Below are 19066 nucleotides of genomic sequence, written 5' to 3' on the forward strand. Positions count from 1 at the left end.
AAAATGTTGTCCCATCTACAATGTATCAATAAAACTCAACATCATGAATATCAGATTAAAATTATTCAAGCTCTGATCAAAAAGTTATTTTTCGTTAATAAGATCACAATCCGAAAAATACTTCGCACATTCATGTCAAGGACATGAATCAAGTATGCGGTGCATAACTTCAATGCAGGTACACTATGATGATGCAAGAATATATTGAGAGGCCAAGTGGTCTTTGAGATTCTACAGAGTGGCCACAAAGACCCGAAGCAGGTAACAACAGCAATAAGTAACAGAGGACACACGATTATGAATAGGGACTTTGTGGCCACACTGCACATTGGCAACATTGAGCGATGACAAAAAACGTGTTTTTTATCTTTTCTTTTAAAACCACCGTTTGACCAATATCTGCCATCATTACCTTTAACCCGGAGGGGAATGATGTAAATGAAGCGTAAATGTGCCTTCCTCTCGGCTATCTAGAAAATGCAATTTTGTTCTGATCAGACAAAGCGAAGTCGTTATTGTGAAAATGTCTATATTGGGTCATGACCTTAAAATTAGGTCAAGGTCAAAAATTATGTCAACCCCGCATCCTATATTTACATCATATATTACCATCATTGCTGCAAAATTTCAACCCCAAAAGTCCTCGTACATTGGCAGAATAAAGGGAGGGAATGCTACATGGTGGTTTAATACTCCTGGGGGTCTAAAAAACTGAGGTTCCATTAAAACTGGGTTAACTAATTGTAGAAACAAACCCTGTAACAGCAATAAACCTTCCATATCCGATAAGGGGAGCCTAAATTATTTAATACTGTTACTGGAAGAATTTAGTGGGTTTGGAAGGGTTATAGTGTGGACATACATTAGTGATATATAATGTTGGTTGGAGGACAACTACTCAACAGACACTCGCTCACGCTCGTTGTCGCTCACTCACGTTCGCTCCACGTTGAGCTTTTATCTAGCTACCAACTGTGTGTGTGTGTGTGTGTGTGTGTGTGTGTGTGTGTGTGTGTGTGTGTGTGTGTGTGTGTGTGTGTGTGTGTGTGTGTGTGTGTGTGTGTGTGTGTGTGTGTGTGTGTGTGTGTGTGTGTGTGTGTGTGTGTGTGAGAGAGAGAGATCGAGAGGAGACACCCCATACTCTATCTCATTATTGTGTATCATACTGGCATCTTTACATTAAACTCAAAAAGAGAGCCAATATGTTACTGGAATAATTTAATGCCTTGATCTCGGATCATCAATTTGGATTCAGACCAGGTCACTCTACTCTGGACATGCTGCTTCTGCTGTCTCGACAATGGATGGAGGTCTTCAATGCCAAACAAGAAATCAGAGCTGTCTCATTTGACACATCACGTGTCTTCGATACGGTCTGGCACCCCGCTCTGCTCTCCAAACTCTCCTCCTATGGTATCCCATGGAAATCTCCACGCATGGCTTGCGGACTTCCTCTCTGGTCGTAGTCAACGTGTAGCCCTGAATGGATTTCTCTCATCTCCCCTTCCTGTTCAGGCTGGAGTTCCCCAAGGCAGTGTTCTGGGCCCTGTGCTTTTTCTGGTCTTCATCAATGATCTCTCCGACTCTCTGGAAAATCCTCTCTATCTCTTTGCTGATGACTCCACTATCTGCCGCTCCATTCCTCATCCCTCAGATCGGCAGTCTGCATCCTCCTCACTCTCTGCAGACCTGGACAAAATCACAGACTGGTCAAAGAAGTGGAACATGTCTTTCAATCCTGACAAATCTCACACTCTCACTTTGTCTCTCCAAAAAGACCATCTGGAAAACCCTCCCATCTATTTTCTGAACAATCCTCTCCAAGAAGTTCTTTCGCTCAAGTTTTTGGGTCTCACTATCTGCCATGATCTTTCCTGGGAAAACCACATTTCCAAGCTGGCCTCCAAAGCCAGTCGCCGACTGGGCATCCTCCGTCGTGCGAAGTCCTTCCTTGGCACACCTGAGCTCCTCACCACATACAAGGCTTTCATTCGCAGGTCAACAGAATACTGTTCCCCCCTCTGGGCCGGTGCTCCTGCCTCACACCTAGCTCAGCTTCACGCTGTTGAAACCAAAGCTTTCAGAATCATTGGAATCTCCCGCGATGAAGCTGATTCTGAGGCCTTTTTCTTTCTCACCGCAAGCAGGTTGGTGGTCTTTCTGTCTTCTACCGACTCCTCTCCGGGCTTGCTCCCCCTGCTCTCTCTGTGCTCTGTCCCCCAAATATTCCTGCAGGATGCACAAGATCTGCCAGCAAACCTCTTATGGTGAAACTGCCAAAATCAAGACTCTCTGCTCACCTTTACTCCTTCACTCCTTCATTCCTCTTTTCTCCTGCCTCTGGAACAATCTCCCACAATCTCCCACAATCTCTTCAATCCCACTCCTCCCTCCAGGTCTTTAAAACAGCTGTTCATCACCATCTTTTATCTCTCCCCATCCAAAACCTTGATCTTTTCTTCCCCTGTTAAAACACCCCAAATCCGCCACTTTCAATCCCCAACTTCTTTCCTGAAATTCCTGGAAGTGTTCGTTTGCTTTATACCATGTACCTCTCCCTCCTCCCCCAGCCCTACCCGGTAAACAGATCTACCGATGTCCTTGTTCTTTACTGTTGTTGTGCTTGTGTGCTTCCGTCTTTCTCCCCCTCTTGTCTCCCACTCCCTTCATTGTATGTTTTATGTGTCTGTGCAGGTTTTCATGTTCAATGTGTTAGCTCTTACACGAGCCTCAATTCTGTATACAAAAAATATATATATATAAAAAAAAAAAATATATATATTGTTGCAGATCTCAACGTCAGCCTTTCCCCTTACCAAGGGGGATTAGTCCCCTTGTCTTTTACTAGCCGACGTGATCCTGGGCTATGACGTTCCTTCCGGTCAGCGATGGGTATAGTCCTAGGCCGAATTCCTAATACCTAATTACCAACGCCTCCCAGGAAGCAAGGAAATAAACCCCGCCCGAATCACGGTTATAGGTGGAAACGCCGAGCGATACCGCGCCGTGATCCGAGCCGTTAACAAGAACTAAACCCGATCTGAGCAGTTCCGAATCGTGCCACACTTAACCAATGGAGGCAAACACTGATACGGTCGAATCAGGAAAGACAGGAAGAACAGATTGGTTTATTTACAATTTGTACAGGAAGGAGAAGAAGATCACACAGTGAAGCTTATGCAGTCTTAACTTATCCCAGGACATGGGCCCGTTTCACTCTCAGACACACTCACACGGGGATGGAGATGGTCAGCGTGATGGTCAGCGTGATGGTCCAGGGATGATGGCGTCCAGGCAGTCCGTTCTCCGGTCCCCAAATCGTACCGCGAAGCAGAGGAAAACAGACGGCAGCGGCCAGGAACTCTCCTCATGTCGTTTGGCGCGCACGGGATTATTAGAGGGCAACGGTGGTATGGCTTTGCGGTTACACTCGCGGCTCATCCACGTACGTAATAATCGGACAGCTCGAACGCGCTTCTTAATGCGATTCTCCTCAATGCCTCGAGATTGTCATTCGCACGCCGGTCCTCTTAGTGCTGTCACCACGCGAGTGCTCCGGATCAGTTCTCTCAATGGCTTCTCGCTTGGTTCGTGCTTGGCTCCCGTCCTCTCCAGCTCAACTGCCACGAGTGCCTCTCCCTTCTCATCTGAGGTGGGGGCCTCGCGCCAAGGGTTTTATTACCACGCCCTTGGAACCCTCTCGAACTCACCAGACGTTTCTTGCCACGCCCTATCAAGCCATGCCCACCGAGCCCTGGTTGGTTGTTGGCTTTACCGTCACCGCCTTCTGACGTGCTGCTTGACGCGGCCACACCCTGGCCTCGTGCTCCTCCCCCTTTTCAGGCCCACCTCGTGGCCACCAAACAGGGTTGAGCGAGCAACTGGCAGCTAACGCTGCTGGCAAACGAGGTGGATTAGCCGAATCCGGGCGCGGGATGGATGCTGCCCAACGATGTCGATTTGGAGGGTGGCTGCAAAATGAACGGGACCTAAGCTTATTTATTTTACACCACGCAGGTATCACTAGTGGAAATGGCCTTATTCTCACACATACTATGACATAACTAATGGTCTAAGGTGGCCTACGTGTTGCGTGTGGACTAACTATGGGGGTAAACCTTTAACCTTTAATGATGCTATATGTACATTCTCAGAACCGTAACACTACACCCCTCCTTCGCCAGGCTCGTCCCCGAGCCGAACCCACACAAGTGAGTACGACCGGTTCTGTTGCAAGGGTCAGGACTACTTTTTAACTTAGTGTGATACGTAGGTGTGGTTTCCCTCTACATTTACTCTAACACCCTGGGTGTGACAGTTTTAAACACTAGATATGTCCCACCTACTGCGTTGTGTACTAACTATCAGACTCACGCCCACAATTAACCAAATTACGGAAAGAATTCGCAAACTATACATAAAGCCGGTGGGGAGCACGTTATTTACAAGACTAACCCTAATTATTTACAACACTACAACCCAGGACCTGTTCTTTTGTGGGAAAGAAGAGACATTTGGAGAGAGAAACACAGAATGCACTGCACCAATACACCATACACCAATATGCACAAAAATGCACAATCATGCACAATCATCACAAAATGCACAATCACATTTCAAAATAATCAATGATGTATTGTGCTTGGCTGCTGGGCTGCCGCGTCTTGGCTGCGTCTTCTTGCTTTGTCTTCGGTGTGCCATCATAAAAACTTAAAGTCTTCTTCCCTGGCACACCAAAGGAATTAATAAAAAGGCACAAACCGTGTCCGTTTTTATTTCGGCCAGCAGGGCCAACTTAGGTGGTCCACACTGCATGGCATTGATGCCACATAAAACAGTGGTCTGCAGGGCATAAGGTAATGTTTGCAGCGATTGTCTGCCCCAGCAAAGGTGCCAGGCCACAGAACGTGTGGTCCATAGGTGTACCAGTGCAGGCAACAGGTAGCAGGGTGCAGCGGCACAGATGTACAAAGTGCAGCCGCACAGCTCAGGGTACCTGCACACTCCCCTCAACAAAATATATGGGTCCATGGGTGGGGAGGAAAGACAAAGCAGAGAGTGTTTAGTGAGGGCAAGGGCGCAAGGGTACACATCAATACAAGGCAATGCAACATGACGGGCGCGGGAGAGCGAGCAGAGAAAGCTCGTCCCTAGCCGTTCGTAACCCCCCATGTCAGCCTACACTACCCTTGCCCCTCCCCGTATTTACACTTTACAAATTCCGTCTCTGCCGTCTTGTCTCCCATCCCCCCTCTATACCAAATTCGTCATCCAATCCCTCCCAAGAAGGAAGGGATGGAATATCACACAATGTCCCACCCAAGTCATGATGCGTCTTTCATTCCAAATCATCTGCAAAAACCGGTGTGGAGTCCTGTCACCTTGGTGAGTGGATGTGGATGGTGCGAAGAGATTTCATCCTAACTATCCTTCTCAATAACATTAACTCTTTAAGCTACCTGGGGTCATGCCCTGCCAATCCAATTGGCCTCTTTAAACTATGTGGTTCTAAAAACCAATTCCCATTGACCCACCCTGTGGTGCCTCCCAAGTTTGGGGTCTCACTCCCCCAATTTTTCCTACTGTGCCTTCACACAATTTCGGGGCTGGGTCATGTGGCTCTACCAGCAAGTCTACCTACCTGCGCATCTCCACCACTGAAGTCGCCACCCGAGCTTGCCTAGCTCCTGCGACTACCCTAACTCGGGGAAGGCCCCTCCTGGCTCTCTCACCCCGCTGATGCCCTCTCTGGCAATGGGCTACCCGGGTCCTCTCTTAGGATCCTAGGGCCCCACTGAACTCTACTCTGAACTCTAACTGGCTCCCAGAGCCTACCTGCGGCCTCAGCTGGCCGACAGACTACCAGTGGCGGAGTGCCCATTTAACCATACTCACCAATTAAGCCCACACGCCCAGCCATTCCACTCACTCATGCACCCCTCAAAGCAACAACTTGCTACTCCCTGCACCACAGATGTCAATATCCAAACAATTTACCTACTCCCTCTACCTAACTTTAAACTACCCTCCCGGGTATTCGTGAAGGGGTCCATCTCCCCCCATCCACTACTTCGCACCATGCACTCCACACCACTCATTCCACACACCATTCACTCAACACCATCACACATGTCCTCAATACTCCATTCATACATCACCGCTGGGCATCCCCGACCATTGCCTCATTTCACCAAGCTCAACAATAACCAGATTCTCACACACACAACCATTCTCGACCAATGCCTCATTTCACCAAGCCCAAGAGGCACCCACAATTGCACACACACAGCATCATCTAACTATCTCCTTCCCTCTAATACTTGTGCTTTCCCTGTCTTCCCTTACACGAAGCACTTCTCTCGTCATTATCATCCACCTAATCTGACTACGTCCCCACTACTTGTACAATGTCCCTACTTAAATCTTATGTCTCTACTGTCATTTCTAAATCCCTAGCAATATCCTAGCCCGCCCTCGGCTAGTTCACGCTGCCAAGCCCCATAAATCTACTGCTCCTTTTCCCCAAACGAATGGTACAACTACCATTCGCCATCACTATCGCCATTTCTAATCGTCCACTACTCTCGAGCCTCGTCGGGTGGGAATACATTCTCGCAGCTCGGCTTTGCAAAGCCGAGCAATGCATGCGGGTGGTCAGTCTCCTGTTGGTTGGGTCCGTCCGGCATTTGCGATTCAGGGGAGGAGGCATACTCGGGCCAAGGTTCCAGGTGCCATCCCTGCACGGAGCCTTTCGGTCTCCGGCACGATGACCCAACCTCCCCGGCCGGAGCACCGCGCCCGCCAGGGGGCGAAGGTCCGACCTGGGCTTCCTCCCCCGGAATCGTGCCGTTTTCCCCTTGCGCCACGGCACGGCACCGACCATACAGGGCGGAGCCCGGCCCAAATCGTGCACGCCGCCGCGACAACGATCCCCGCCGGCCCCCGCAGCACACAAAGAACACCACGCCCCGAGAGCTCACGTCGGCTGTACGTCGCGCTAAACGCTGCCCCGGTCTGTGTCGATGCTTGAGTCGCATTCTCACACCTACAGCTCGCGACCCTTTCCATACTCACACACCCATGCGTTCCAACGCCTCCCATACATTCCCTTACTGAACTCTCCTGTGCACACTCTTCTGTTCCACACTCGGGTGCACACCACTCAGGCGCACTCACGCCGCTCACACACTCCATTACACACTTCGCTCGCGCACATCCTGGCGCACTCTCTTTTGTTACGTACTCTGTAACACTCACGGGTGTGCACTCTATTGCACACCCAATCACCCGCTCCGGTGTGCACTCCGCACACTCTCCACAACCATTGCACACTCTGTGTCACACTCCGTTTCACACTCTTCTTCAACACACTCTTCTCACATACATTCCGTCATACACTCTTCTTTGCACTCTGTAACACACTCGCGCTCCGGCGCCATTCGCACACGCGCGCCATTCACTTTCACACAGCGCACCACGGACCTTCCACGAGCGCCCGGGTTACGTCTGGATCCCAAACGCGTGAAAAATCTTTTCGCGCCAAACACTTTCGCGTCATACACAGCCCTACTCACCTTTGGGATTCTTTTCCGCAGCAGCGCCTGCAAATTCTCATTGGGGTTAGGCAGCACAACATCACGATGCGAACACAGGCTTTGCGTGCATTCCATCTTTTTCTCCCATTTAATTCCTATCTCTGCCGTCTCCTCAACCCCAATTTCCACTATTTCTTTTATTTCAATTTCTAGCCCAACGACCGCCGGCGCGCTGAAAATTTCCTCTTCTAATTTGGCGGCAGTCGGCTTTTCTATACCCCGTGTCACGATTTATATCCCGGTCCACTTAACTGCGCTTTGCTCCACCTCGCTTTCCACGCGTTCCTCACGTCGCGCTACCCCATTGCGTTCCACCACGCCTTTCCCGCTCAACCTGCACCTATGTCTTTCCCCATTTTTCTTATGTTGGCGTTTATTTGCTCCTGAAATCCATCCGGGTTGTCCCTTGCTTCGTTCCTCATTTTTTCCATGTCGATCCCCCAGGTAGCCATCATTGCATCCATCCCCTTCCTGTCACCCTCCATATGCACCGAAATGCACCATAAAAAGGCCCCAGTCCATTGGCACTGTGAGCCCGGCTATCGCCGTCACGTACGGGAGGCCGCCATTTCCTTTCCCAGCTGCCGCACCCTTTTCTGCTTCCATAACCACCAACTGTCTCTCTCGGTCCTGGGTTATCAATTTTTCATTTTCTACCCCCACCGGCATCCGACCGCTTTGGCTAGCCATGGCACGAATTTAATTTTGGTTCTTAAAAACTAAATTTTGGTCGCTCGTAATTTCGGCCTAATTTGTCCAAAAAAATTTGGTAGGGTTCCAAATCCCAACTCCCCGACACCAATTGTTGCGGCCAATATGCAAAATTGGTGTCCAAAATTTGGGCTAAAAAATTTAGTCCCAGGTTCCAAATCCCCACTCCTGACTACCAATTATTGCAGATCTCAACGTCGGCCTTTCCCCTTACCAAGGGGGGATTAGTCCCCTTGTCTTTTACTAGCCGACGTGATCCGGGGCTATGACGTTCCTTCCGGTCAGCGTTGGGTAGGGTCGTAGGGTCGTAGGCCGAATTCCTAATACCTAATTACCAACGCCTCCCAGGAAGCAAGGAAATAAACTCCGCCCGAATCACGGTTATAGGTGGAATTGCCGAGCGATAGCGAGCCGTGATCCGAGCCGTAAACAAGAACTAAACCCGATCTGAGCGGTTCCGAATCGTGCCATGCTTAACCAATGGAGGAAAACACTGATACGGTCGATTCGGGAAAGACATGAAGAACAGATTGGTTTATTTCCAATTTGTACAGGAAGGAGAAGAAGAACACACAGTGAAGCTTATACAGTCTTAACTTATCCCAGGACACGGGCCCGTTTCACTCTCAGACACACTCACACGGGGATGTATATGGTCAGGGTGATGGTCCAGGGATGATGGCGTCCAGGCAGTCCGTTCTCCGGTCCCCAACTCGTACCGCGAAGCAGAGGAAAACAGACGGCAGCGGCCAGGAACTCTCCTCGTGTCGTTTGGCGCGTACGGGATTATTAGAGGGCAACGGTGGGATGGCTTTGCGGTTACACTCGTGGCTCAGCCGCATACGTAATAATCGGACAGCTCGAACGCGCTTCTTAATGCGTTTCTCCTCAATGCCTCGAGACTGTCATTCGCACGCCGGTCCTCTTAGTGCTGTTACCACGCGAGTGCTCCGGATCGGTTCTCTCAATGGCTTCTCGCTTGGTTCGTGCTTGGCTCCCGTCCTCTCCAGCTCAACTGCCACGAGTGCCTCTCCCTTCTCATCTGAGGTGGGGGCCTCGCGCCAAGGGTTTTATTACCACGCCCTTGGAACCCTCTCGAACTCACCAGACGTTTCTTGCCACGCCCTATCAAGCCATGCTCACCGAGCCCTGGTTGGTTGTTGGCTTTACCGTCACCGCCTTCTGACGTGCTGCTTGACGCGGCCACACCCCGACCTCGCGCTCCTCCCCCTTTTCAAGCCCACCTCGTGGCCACCAAACAGGGTTGAGCGAGCAACTGGTACCTAACGCTGCTGGCAAACAAGGTGGATTAGCCGAATCCGGGCGCGGGATGGATGCTGCCCAACGAGGTCGATTTGGAGGGTGGCCGCAAAATGAACGGGACCTAAGCTTATTTCTTTTACACCACACAGGTATCACTAGTGGAAATGGCCTTATTCTCACACATACTATGACAAAACTAATGTTCTAAGGTGGCCTACGTGTTGCGTGTGGACTAACTATGGGGGCAAACCTTTAACCTTTAATGATGGTATATGTACATTCTCAGAACCGTAACAATATATATATATATATATATATATATATATATATATATATATATATATATATATATATATATATATATTTATATATATATATATACACAAAGAATTAAGTTAAGCACCCCCCCCGTTTTTTTACAACCTCGCACATTACAAGTTTGTTGTCGTCAAAACAGTGTAATATACCCATGATATTGCTATATTTTCTGGAGAAGTGATATTATGGTCACATAAAAACATAACAATCATGCCGTTTTCAATATTTTATTCTGAATAATTTAAGGTGAAATTTTTTGGGAATTTTAGGCATATTTTCACCTCAATTTAAGTATGGAGCTATAGGTCCATCACGGACAGTGTGGATGACGTTTATGTTTTCTAACGTACAGTCATTGTTCTGAGAAGACCTCTAGCGATCTTTGCGTCAATAACGTGTGTAGGACCCACGTGATCGGATCACTGACTCAACCCTACGTCTCATAGACCCTGTAAGCCGTCGTATGCGTTGCTGTGGCAGGTTGTTCCATTCCCGATGTAATGCACGTTCCAATTCATCCAGATTGGCTATTGGAGGGACCATCTTCGCAATTTGTCGTCCCAACATGTCCCAAACGTGCTCGAGGGGGTTCAGGTCAGGACTGTACGCAGGCCAGGGGATGGTTGTCACAGCACCTTGCTCCATCCGATCACGTGGGTCCTACACACGTTATTGACGCAAAGATCGCTAGAGGTCTTCTCAGAACAATGACTGTACGTTAGAAAACATAAACGTCATCCACACTGTCCGTGATGGACCTATAGCTCCATACTTAAATTGAGGTGAAAATATGCCTAAAATTCCCAAAAAATTTCACCTTAAATTATTCAGAATAAAATATTGAAAACGGCATGATTGTTATGTTTTTATGTGACCATAATATCACTTCTCCAGAAAATATAGCAATATCATGGGTATATTACACTGTTTTGACGACAACAAACTTGTAATGTGCGAGGTTGTAAAAAAACGGGGGGGTGCTTAACTTAATTCTTTGTGTATATATATATATATATTTATATATATATATATATATATATATATATATATATATATATATATATATATTTATTTATATATATATATATATATATATATATATATATATATATATATATATATATATATATATCTATATATATATATATCTATATATATATATATCTATATATATATATATATATATATATATATATATATATATATATATATATATATATATATATATATATATATAATTTTTTATTTATTTATATAAATTAATATCTGTTTATGTTCTATTCAAGAGAATAGCTTAATTTTATAATGACACATCACCATCAAGAATGTTGATAAACAATATGTTGGAACTTGGTTCTTGGTTTAAATATTATTGTTGAGTAGAAATGAAGTGAGAGATAAGCCTCCAACGCTCTGGTTAGAGTGACTCCAGATTTGACCCACATATCATTTTGAGATTGTAGGATTGTAAATACCCAAAATAGGTATTTTTTTTCGTTGTTTTTTTTTTTAAGGTCTTATGATTATGTTAGTATGTTTCTCCATGCTGTCCTGTCTTCTAGCAACTAATTGAAATTGGTTTTAAATACCTTCAGTTCGTGCAGTATCCTGTTTGTTCTACCAGGTGAGCACCAGGGGTATTGCCTCTGTTTCTTTATCCCCTTTAACTTTTTATCAAATTTAGAAACCCCATCATTTAAAGAATGGTTCTTATAAGCATACGCCTTTGCTTGCAATTCCACAAATTCACTTGTAATTGAACCACCCAACTCATCTTTGAACTTTCCAATAACTTTGTCCCTCAGCCACTCCTGCGTTGTCTTGGCTGTGTGCTTAGGGTCATTGTCCTGTTGGAAGGTGAACCTTCGGCCCAGTCTGAGGTCCTGAGAACTCTGTTTCAGGTTTTCATTAAGGATATCTCTGTACTTTGCTCCATTCATTATTACCTCAACCCCCAGTCCCTGCTGCTGAAAAACATCCCCACAGAATGATGCTGCCACCACCATGCTTCACCGTTGGGCAGGTGATGGGATTGGGCAGGTGATGAGCGGTGCTTGGTTTCCTCCAGACATGACGCTTAGAATTGAGGCCAAAAAGTTCAATCTTGGTTTCCTCAGACCACAGAATCTTGTTTCTCAGTCTGAGAGTCCTTTAGGTGCTTTTTTGCAAACTCCAAGCGAGCTTTCATGTGTCTTTCACTGAGGAGAGGCTTCCGTCTGGCCACTCTGCCATAAATCCCAGAGTGTTGCAGTGATGGTTGTCCTTCTGGAAGTTTCTCCCATCTCCACACAGGATCTCTGGAGCTCAGCCAGTGACCATCGGGTTCTTGGTCACCTCTCTTACCAAGGCCCTTCTCCCCCGATTGCTCAGTTTGGCCGGGCGGCCAGCTCTAGGAAGAGTCCTGGTTGTTCCAAACTTCTTCCATTTATGAGTTATGGAGGCCACTGTGCTCTTGGGAACCTTCAGTGCAGCAGAATTTTTTTTGTAGGCTTCCCCAGATCTGTGCCTCAATACAATCCTGTCTCTGAGCTCTGCAGGCAGTTCCTTCAAACTCAAGGCTTGGTTTTTGCTCTGATATGCATTGTCAGCTGTGAGACTTTATATAGACAGGTGTGTGCCTTTCCAAATCATGTCCAATCAATTGAATTTACCACAGGTGGACTCCAATCAAGGTGTAGAAACATCTCAAAGATGATCAAGAGAAATGGGAGGCACCTGAGCTCAATTTAAAATGTCATCGCAAAGGGTCTGAATACTTATGTAAATGTGATATTTCAGTTTTTTATTTTTAATAAATTTGCAAAGCTTTCTAAAATCCTGTTCTCTCTTTATCATTATGGGGTATTGAGTGTAGATTGATGAGGGAAAAAAATGAATTTAAACGATTTCAGCATAAGGCTGCAACATTATAAAATGTGAAAAAGTGAAGGGGTCTGAATACTTTCTGAATGCACTGTACATATTGTCTCAATTTCCTTGGATGTATCACATAATTGTCGTTATCATATAACATACGAAGTAATTTTCTGTTGCTTTGCCTGCAGTAAGGAATGATTGTTGATAACCGCGGAGCCATTCTTTTCTCGGACATTCCTTATCAGGGGTACAGTCATGTGAAAAAGTAAGTACACCCCATGTAAAGTTTTGAATTTTCCAACATTCATCTATTTGATCATCATTTCAACAATATTGATAGACAAAGGTGATATAATATAACAAATATCATGAAACATTTACATTTTGTAGTCCATTGTATAATTTAAATAAACATAAATGCAAATTTCACATGTGGAAAAAGTAAGTACACCCTTGGCTCTAATAGGTGGTATTGCCCCCTTTGGCAGAAACAACCTCAAGTAGGCATTTCTTATAACTGTCTACCAGTCTCTGACATCGACTGGGAGAAATTGTTGTCCACTCCTCCATGCAGAATTCTTTCAGCTGTGCGATGTTTGAGGGGTTTCTTGCATGTACAACAACAACAAACAACAACAACATGCATTTTAAGGCCATTTTCCCTGCAAGAGCGGGGGTTAGCCTTGCTGTCCCCATGACAATGTTCTCCATTTTGCCCTATTTTCTGCATCTCCCCTTGTTAACCCCCTTGCCCGCATTTCTTCTTCCACCATCTTTAACCAAGTCTTTCTCGGTCTTCCCCGTCCTCGACGTCCTTCTACATTCATTTCCATCACTCTTTTCAACCAGTCACTTTCATCCTTCCTCAACACATGACCAAACCATCTCAACCCGTTGCTCTTCACAGCATCCACCACAGGCTCGATTCCCATCATCTTTCGCAATTCATCATTTGTCTTCCTCTCTCTCAATGATACTGCACACATCCACCGAACCATTCGCATTTCCACCCTTTCCAGCCTTCGTTGCTGCTCTACGTTCATTACCCATGTCTCACTCCCATAAATCATAACACTTTTTTTTTTTTTTTTTTTTTTTTTTTTTTTTTGGTATACAAGATCGAGGCTCGTGAAAGAGCGAACATTAATCACACAGAAAGACAAACAGACACATAAAACAAATAACATCGGGAGCGGTAGACAAGATGGGGAGAGAGGGGGAAGGACACAAACACAACATTTGAGAGCAGGGACCGAGAGACATGGAGACATCGAGAGATCTGTGGGAGGGAGAGGGCTTTGGGGGGGAGGCATGTGAAGGGGGGGAAGCATGTGAAGGGGGGGGGGGGTGGGAGAGGTATAAACATATGGACACTGCCAGGATTTCCAGGAAAGAAGTTGGAATTTCAAACAAGGTGGATCTGGGGTGAATTAGTGGGGGTAGAAAAGATCAAGGTTATGGATGGGGGAAGATAAGAGATGGTGGTGAACAGCTGTTTTAAAGACCTGGAGGGAGGAGAGGGATTGAAGGGAGTGTGGGAGTTTGTTCCACAGGCGGGAGAAAAGAGGAATGAAAGAGTGAAGGTGAGCAGAGAGCCGAGATTTCGGCAGTTTAACCATCAGAGGGTTGCTGGCAGATCTTGTGCGACCTGTAGGAATATTTGGGGGACAGAGCACAGAGAGAGCTGGGGGAGCAAGGCCGGAGAGGAGTCGATAGAAGACAGAAAGGCCACCTACCTGCCTGCGGTGAGTGAGTGAAAGGCCCTCAGAGATAGCTTCATCGCGGGAGATTCCAATGATTTTGAAAGCTTTGGATTCAACAGCGTGAAGCCGAGCCAGGTGTGAGGCAGGAGCACCAGCCCATAGGGGAGAACAGTATTCCATTGAGCTGCGGATGAAAGCCTTGTATGTGGTGAGGAGCTCAGGTGTGCCGAGGAAGGACTTCGCACGACGGAGGATGCCCAGTCGGCGACTGGCTTTGGAGGCCAGCTTGGAAATGTGGTTTTCCCAAGAAAGATCATGGCAGATAGTGAGACCCAAAAGCTTGAGTGACAGAACTTCTTGGAGAGGATTGTTGAGAAAGTAGATGGGAGGGTTGTCCAGTCGATCTTTTCGGAGAGACATAGTAAGAGAGTGAGATTTGTCAGGATTGAAAGACATGTTCCACTTGTTTGACCAGTCTGTGATTTTGTCCAGGTCTTCAGAGAGTGAGGAAGCTGCAGACTGCCGATCTGAGGGAAGAGGAATGGAGCGGCAGAGAGTGGAGTCATCAGCAAAGAGATAGAGAGGATTTTCCAGAGAGTCAGAGAGATCATTGATAAAGACCAGAAAAAGCACAGGGCCCAGCACACTTCCTTGGGGAACTCCAGCCTGAACAGGAAGGGGAGATGAGAGAAATCCATTCAGGGCCACACGTTGACTACGACCAGAGAGGAAGTCCGCAAGCCATGCATGGAGATTTCCATGGATACCATAGGAGGAGAGTTTGGTGAGCAGAGCTGGGTGCCAGACCGTATCAAAGGCCCTTGATATGTCAAGGGAGACAGCTCTGATTTCCTGTTTGGCATTGAGGACCTCCATCCATTGTTGAGACAGCAGAAGCAGCATGTCCAGAGTAGAGTGACCTGGTCTGAAACCAAATTGATGATCAGAGATCAAGCCATTGGAGAAGAGGAAAGATTTCATATCCGAAGCAATGATGGATTCCATGACTTTGCTGATAATTGGGAGCAGGCTGATTGGTCTGTAGTTGCAAGGATCTGTTTTTGCACCTTTTTTGTGTAAAGCGGTAATGTTAGCTGATTTCCAGGATGCTGGCAGATGACCTTGAGCAAAAGATAGGGTGAAAATAACAGAGAGAGGGTGAGATAGAGCGGCAGAGCAGGATTTTAGGACCCGTGGGCTGATGCCGTCTGGTCCAGTTGCAGAATCAGAGTCGAGGTTTGACAAAAACTCCTCCACCTTGTCAGGAGAGAAGGACACAGAGTCCAGGAGCAGTTGGGTTCGACTGGGAAAGGTGGGAACAGAGAGAGATGGGTTTGGGACTAAGGATTTTGAGGCGAACACAGAGTTGAGGCATTCGGCTTTGTCACGTGCGATGTCAACTGTGTGGCCATTTGAGGTAAGGGAGGGGATGGAGGGGGAACAAACACCAGAAACGGATTTGACCAGACGCCACCAGGATTTGGAGGAAGGAGACAGGTTTGAGAGTTCATTCTTGAGTGAGGAGAGATAGTGCTTCCTGGCACTCCTGAGGGTAGACACACACTTGTTCCAAGCTTGGTGGAAGGAACTGAGATTTCCTTCAGTTGGATTAGCCTTCCAAGAGGCAAAGGCAAGTTGTTTCAGGGCAACTGCCTCACCACATGATTCAGTGTACACATGCAGCATGCAGCATACACCTTTCCCTTCAGCTTCAACGACACTCCCCTCATCATCAGCATGCCACTCAGTTCCCGAAACTTCTTCCATGCACATCTCACTCCAGCAACCGTAGCCGAGTCTGATCCACCTTCTCCATTCAGCATGTCTCCGAGGTAGCAAAATGTTTTCACACCTTCCAGCTTCATGCCGTCTCCATGATCCAACTCAACATTTCCTCCATCTGCAGCTCCCTCTGTGCACACCTTACACTTGAATGTAGCTGCCACACTGGTTAATGACCCTCTCAGACCACTACATTTTTGATGAACCCACTCAGCGCACATTGTACATTGAATGGAATTCACTCCGACACCCTTCCTGCACACAGCACACGGCCACTTCCCAGTTCTTTCCACCTCACCACATGCTTTACCACTTGCCATCACCTTCGTTTTTCCGATAGTCACCTTCAGACCTTTTATCTCCATACATTCCTTCCACTTGTTCATCTTCTCCTTCAGTCCATCCATACTTTCTGCAATCAACACCAGATCATCTGCATACAACAACTCCCACGGTAAACCCTCCTTTACGTTCTGAGCCAGCACCTCCATCACAGCTACAAATAGTAGTAGACTTCGTACCGACCCCTGATGCACTCTCACCTTCACCTCAAACTCACCACTGCTCCTGTCCTTCGTCCTTACAGCTGTGTGCGCTCTTTTGTACATTGCCATCACTACTCTGATCAACCATTCCTCCACTCATAACTTCCGCAATGCCCATGTCACTACTTCACGTGGAACCCTATCGAATGCTTTCTCCAGATCAACAAACCCAAGAAACAACTTCTTCCTCTTCTCCATATACTTCTCCTGCAATTGCCTCACAATAATAAGCGCGTCTGTCGTTCCCCTTCCTGGCGTAAATCCAAACTGCATTTCCTCAATCTTCACTTTCTTCCTTATCCTCCTCTCCAACACCCTTCCCAATACCTTCATTCCATGCTCCAATAACTTTATCGCTCGATACGAGCCACAGTCCAGAGGGTCACCTTTCCCCTTGTATAGAGGGACGAGGGTACTCGGTTCCAAAACCACTGGAATGCGGCCTTCTTTCACCAACAGATTGCAGATCTCTGTCATTCTCTTCACACCCCAATTTCCCGCTGCCTTCAACATATCTCCCACAACTCCCGTCGGCCCTCCCGCTTTTCTACCCTTCATTGCTTTTACCGCTTCCTCAACTTCCTTCTCGGTTATCTTCTCTGCCGGTCCTAAAACTGGGTTACTCTCTATGTTGCCATCCCATTCATTCTCTGTATTCAACAGCATTTCCATATATCTCTTCCATCTTCCTTTAATTCCATCTGGGTCCACAACAATTTGTTCCACTTCATCCTTCAAGCAACTCACCCCTATCACATCACACCTCTCTTTCGCTATCTGCTTTGCAATCCTGAATACCGCTCCCTGACCCTCTTCCGAATCCAAGCGTTCTCCGAACATTTTCCTACATGCCTCCTGTGCCTTTGCTACCTCTTTCATTGCAGCCTTCTTGGCTGCCTTATAACATTCATGCTCTGCCTTTTCTGCCCCCATACCCTTCGCCTTCTGCCACTCCTTGAACTTCTTCCTCTTCTCGTCAATCTTCTTTCCAACTTCATCATCCCACCACCATGTTTCCGAGTGCCTCGGAATCCATCTACATACCTCACCAACAGCTCCCAACAGACTATCTTTCATTGACATCCAACCACTTTCAAGCTCAACCACATCATCCTCCACCATACTCAGCCTCTCTTTTAATGTCTCCCTCACTGTCACCTCTTTCAACCTCCACACCTTCATTCTCGGTTGGTACTTCACCCGCCAAGCTCTCCTCGCACCTTTCACCCTTATGTCGCAGACAACCAAGTGGTGCTGTGAAACAGCCTCCTCCCCCGGGATCACCTTTCTGTCCCGGAGGTGCCCCCTATCTCGCCTACGCACCAGCAGGTAGTCAACGGTTGTCGTCGACCCACCTGACGTGTATGTAACAAGCTTATTATCCTCTTTCTGGAACTGAGTATTACAAATCAACAAATCAGCTCCATCAGCAAACTCCAAAATCCTTTCACCTTCTCCATTTCTCACACCATATCTGTAACCCCCAATGAACTCCCTCAAAACCGTCCATACTCCTTCCCACATGTCCATTTAGGTCTCCTACCACAACAACTTCCTCATCTTTCACGTTTTCCATCAGCTTCTCTATAGCACACCAGAACTTGTCCTTCTCTTCATCGCTCCGACCAACCTGCGGAGCATATCCCGAGATGATGTTCACCAAGAGCTTTCCAATCATCATTTTCACCATCATCAACCTTTCACTCACTCTAGTCACACTCACCACACTGTCTACAAACTCCTCAGAAAACAGGACACCAACACCATTCACGCCCTCCGGGCACCCTTGCCACACAAACTTGTATTTCTGTCCCTGCCTACCCTTCACCATTCTCAGACCACTTCCCTTCCATCTCGTCTCCTGCACACAACATATGTCCACTCTTCTTCTGACCAATACTTCCATCACTTCTCCTGATCTCCCTGTCATTGTCCCTACATTCCATGTCCCAAATCTCAGAAACCGATCTCCACGTCGGGCATCAGACGTTTCGTCATAAATGGAATGATATCCACCCTTGCTTCTATCGGGTTTCCCACCTTGAGTTTTGACTAGAGGGAGTGGGGTCCCCCACGGGGTACTTCGGGTTGTACCCTGCCCATGTGTAGTCGTAATTGTCATGGTTCTCTTTTTGAGGCAATGTTTTTATGGCCGGATGCCCTTCCTGGCACCAACCCTTTTAGTCGCCTCTTACGACATGCAGGGATACGGTGTACCTATTCTAAACCGGGGTACACACCGGGTGTTTCTTGCATGCACAGCTCCTTTCAAATCCCCCCACAACATCTCAAT

The 19066-nt window shown here is 47.1% G+C and overlaps 1 protein-coding gene across 1 annotated transcript in view; it reads left to right on the forward strand.

Moving 5' to 3' along the window:
• ZFYVE26 (zinc finger FYVE-type containing 26) overlaps positions 1–19066 on the forward strand; it is a 332760-nt gene that overhangs the window by 100266 nt on the left and 213428 nt on the right. The window lies entirely within an intron of this gene.

The sequence above is a fragment of the Myxine glutinosa genome, chromosome 9 (assembly GCF_964187855.1).
Source record: "Myxine glutinosa chromosome 9, kmMyxGlut1.1, whole genome shotgun sequence".
Lineage (NCBI taxonomy): Eukaryota > Metazoa > Chordata > Myxini > Myxiniformes > Myxinidae > Myxine > Myxine glutinosa.